We start from the raw sequence: 4,069 nt of genomic DNA, 5'->3' as shown, positions 1-4,069 counted from the left end.
CGAATGGACCACCTAAGACGCAGCCGCGGTCAACATTTAAATGAAATTATCTTCAAAAAGTAAATGTCATGGACCAATCTAACGTTTCAAATAAAGAACCGATGAGATTTTGCAAATTTTATGGGTTTTTTTTTAAAAAAAAGTTATCAAGCTCTTAACAAATCGCCCTTTACCATACCAACCCACAGTGCAATATTGCTCACAGAACCTCTCTATGAATTTTGGTCGTTTGGTGAGACGTTTGCGACGTGCCGTATACGTAACGAAAAAGTTTATCGTGTGGTTTCTTTACAAAGCTATGACAACAACAACGGTCACAAACATCAACAAACACACACCGTTATATATAATAAACCCAATACCAAAACAAAATAATGACGATGACAAAAAACACGACGGTTAACAATACCGCAGTAGCAGCAACAAACCCATCAGAATGCAGAATATTTGATAAAAAAAAGGCCTGAAGAAAAATTAAACAAGTTCTTATTATTCGTGTTTTTCCAAATGTGGAATCAACAAGTGTTTGTTTCTATTTAAATTACTGGGAGAATGTGCAAAAGAGAGCATAAGAATCAACCAGGTGGAAGCTTATTAGCTATCAGCAACAACAATAAGAAGCAAAAGTCAAACAATGCAAAATATTCAATTGAAAATATGTGAGTACGTGTTTGAGAAAACTTACACTCAAACACATATTCCCAATGCATTGAAAGAAATTCGAAATAAACGTAACTGAATCTCTTTTGCAGCTAACGTCAACGTTGACTTCAACTTGGAAGCACAAAACAACATTGTTGGAAAACTCTCAAATATTTTTCTAATTTAACTTGCTTCTCTCTCCCTCTTTGTTGCTTTTACTATTGCAACTGAAAGAGAATGCATTTATAATTGAATGGATGGTTGCATTCAAATAGCTGCTGTTTATATACCAATTAAATTTGAATATGACCAAATGTTTTTGAAAATGGAATTTGTATAGCTGGATGCTGCGTCAGCAATTTAATGAATGAAAAATTACACGAACACCCTTTTACAAAGTACGGATGAATGTAATAAATCTTAGTGATTATATAAAGAGGCAATTTATTTTCAATTTCAATTCATAGAGGAAATGAAAATTTTGTTATTGTGTACATATACAGGGTGGTTGATATGTAATGCAACAAAGTAAAGGTATATATATATTTTTTTTTAATTTTATTGTTCAAAAGCAAAAGCTATGGGAACTAACATTTAATTTTAGGTTAGGTATAGCCCGTTATTTCAGGTTTGCTTAGACTATTCATTCCGCAGTGGTGAACTTCTCTCTTATCCCCGAGTGTTGACCGATTGCAGGTTTAGCTTAATGACAAGGGATCTCCTTTTTTTTAGGCTAATCCTATTGTGAAACCACCTTTATGCCTCAAACGGCTCAGAAAATCTCTCTACTGTATTTATTAGTTTTTTTTTCACAAAATTGTCGATCATGTAAATGTCCCACAATATCTCCCCCACACCCTATATTAATTCTAGTCATTTATCTTGACTACAATTTAACTGTTAGTTCTCTAATTACTTTCAAAACATTCTCCCAGTTTGTGATCTCTAATCATCAAGTGTCAAGTTTGACTTGTTAAATTCGAAATACACTGTATCGACAGGTAGATAAATTTTGCAAATTACCTAGCAATTTAAACACTTATACTTAAGTAACTTAGCATGTCAGTGGCGGCAGATCTTGGCATTTCCTTTGAACAACGTAATGTAACCACAATCAGATGGTTTGGACGTGTGTAACTGGAGACTTACATCGAACGATCATATTTAACCACACATTTGATGAAGTGTGGGAAATATTATGTTTATCTCAATGGAAACAAGCCCGCAAAACATTTTCGCAGATTTTCACAAGAAAAATATGGCATAAACGGAAATAACATTACACAATGCTCGTAATGAGTTGAGGAGGTTATTCAGAAAACTCATTCCACTGTGCATAAGACAAAACACTTGAGAATAGTAAGTAAATACGTACATCACTTATAATTAATATGATTCTTCAAAAAAAAAAAAAAAAACAAGCAAACAAAACAAACCAAAGAACGTGTGAATCTGACATTGAGTTTTTTTACAGAAATTCCTCCACAAAACAAAAGCGGAACTGGCATAGAACAATGTAAACAAATTTTATTATGACTCCTCTCATGTTCTCTCACTCGCACAATGATAATGATAAGTCATTGTAATGAGCAACAGTGTTGCCAGACGTGCACACAGAAAAGAAAATTCACAAAAATGTTTCCAATTAAAATCTTAATTGAGTTTTAAAAAATATTCAATTAAAAATTTAATTGATTTAACAAATTTTTTAATTGAAACAAAAATCAATCACACAAATTAATAGTATCAATTAATTTTTTAATAGGATAAATTAATTTTTTAATTGGATTCCTGCACAAAACAAAAGCGGAACTGGCATAGAACAATGTAAACAAATTTTATTATGACTCCTCTCATGTTCTCTCACTCGCACAATGATAATGATAAGTCATTGTAATGAGCAACAGTGTTACCAGACGTGCACACAGAAAAAAAATTCACAAAAATTTTTCCAATTAAAATCTTAATTGAGTTTTAAAAAATATTCAATTAAAAATTTAATTGATTTAACAAATTTTTTAATTGAAACAAAAATCAATCACACAAATTAATAGTATCAATTAATTTTTTAATTGGATCAATTAATTTTTTAATTGACTGTCAATTAATTTTTTAATTGATACTATTATTTCTGTGATTGAAGACATTTCAATTAAAAAATTAATTGGATCAATTAATTTCGTGATTGAATCAGAAAAAAAATTTTTGTGTGCAGTTTGTGCAGAAAAATTAAAATACTGTCAAAACTGTACGAAGATAGATATTTGGAACGTCTTATTTTACCATAAATCACTATGTGGTCAGGGTATAATAATTTGGAGTTGTGCGAAAACGTACCTACAAGAAACTTTGTCCCAATCCCACATTATATGTACCAACCCTCTTATTTATCCCTGGCTGTTCGTCCCTGGTTTGCAATTGATGTCCCATCTTCATGAAATTTGATACGGGAATATTGCTTGATATTTGTACAAAGTCGGTTCAAATTAATATATAATTCTCCTATATTATAGTGACCCAGAAGTAGTAAAACTTTTCCAGTTTTTAAAATTCTTTATTTCTTCTGGCAAATTTATTTCACGGCCCTTTAAGTAATTCATACCACCGTAGAAAAAAATTACGACGAGGAATTCCGCGATAAAATAAAAAAGCCAAAACCTAAATGTAGTAGAAACCCAAAAAATTATATTGAAAACAATGTTTTGCATTATGAAAATAGACCCTAACATAATTTCCTTTTTGGGATTGTGCTTCGTTTTCAAGTGGGGCCTATTTTCGCATTGTGGGATTTGGTTGGTAACTATATCTATAACTATGTTATTGCATCAGATTTTAAGAGGCTTAAGACTTTCGTCTATGGTCGGAGTCAAAGTGGGCTGACGCGATTCCCAAGATACTCGTACTGACTAACAGACATTTAATTTTTTTTAAACTTCTTATTTTTTCAGGTTTCATTTCCACGCGGTATTTTAAATCAAAAGTAAAAATGAGCCCAATTTTATTTTGGAGTCTATTTTCATGTTTCAGCTACATTTTGTTGGGATCATTTTCATGGGGCTCATTTTTATTATGAAGCCCACAATTTTGGCCCTGTTTCATTTGGTTTATGGGGCTCATTTTCTGAGGTCTATTTTCATGCCGCTTACCTTGGGTTTGACAAAATGGCCCCTTGATAATATATCTCAAAACCTAATCTAATTAGGACCCAGAAAATTATATGGAAAACAATAAGTCCAAAATGTGGGCCTATTTTCGATAAATATGATTTAACAATGGTGGCAGGAATTCGACCAAGACTTTGAAAACTGTGGAAAATGTCCGAATTTGGCTAACGACCTGGTATTCGTGTTGGATTTCAGAATATCTCCTGTGAACAGAGCCTAAAGTGGACTAACGCGATTCGAAAATGATATAGTGACCTGTATTA

General features: G+C 32.0%; 1 long non-coding RNA gene across 1 annotated transcript; it reads left to right on the top strand.

Annotated features, from left to right (window-relative positions):
* Positions 1 to 429: 429 nt before the first annotated feature.
* Positions 430 to 1,081, top strand: LOC142241822 (uncharacterized). The gene is made up of 2 exons (XR_012723828.1): positions 430 to 659; positions 753 to 1,081. It is a non-coding gene; the product is annotated as an uncharacterized LOC142241822 (long non-coding RNA).
* Positions 1,082 to 4,069: the final 2,988 nt, after the last annotated feature.

Source organism: Haematobia irritans, chromosome 5 (genome assembly GCF_050003625.1).
Source record: "Haematobia irritans isolate KBUSLIRL chromosome 5, ASM5000362v1, whole genome shotgun sequence".
In the NCBI taxonomy this organism is placed as follows: domain Eukaryota; kingdom Metazoa; phylum Arthropoda; class Insecta; order Diptera; family Muscidae; genus Haematobia; species Haematobia irritans.
The sequence above is the reverse complement of the archived record's forward strand: the minus strand, read 5'-3'. Positions and strand labels throughout refer to the sequence as shown.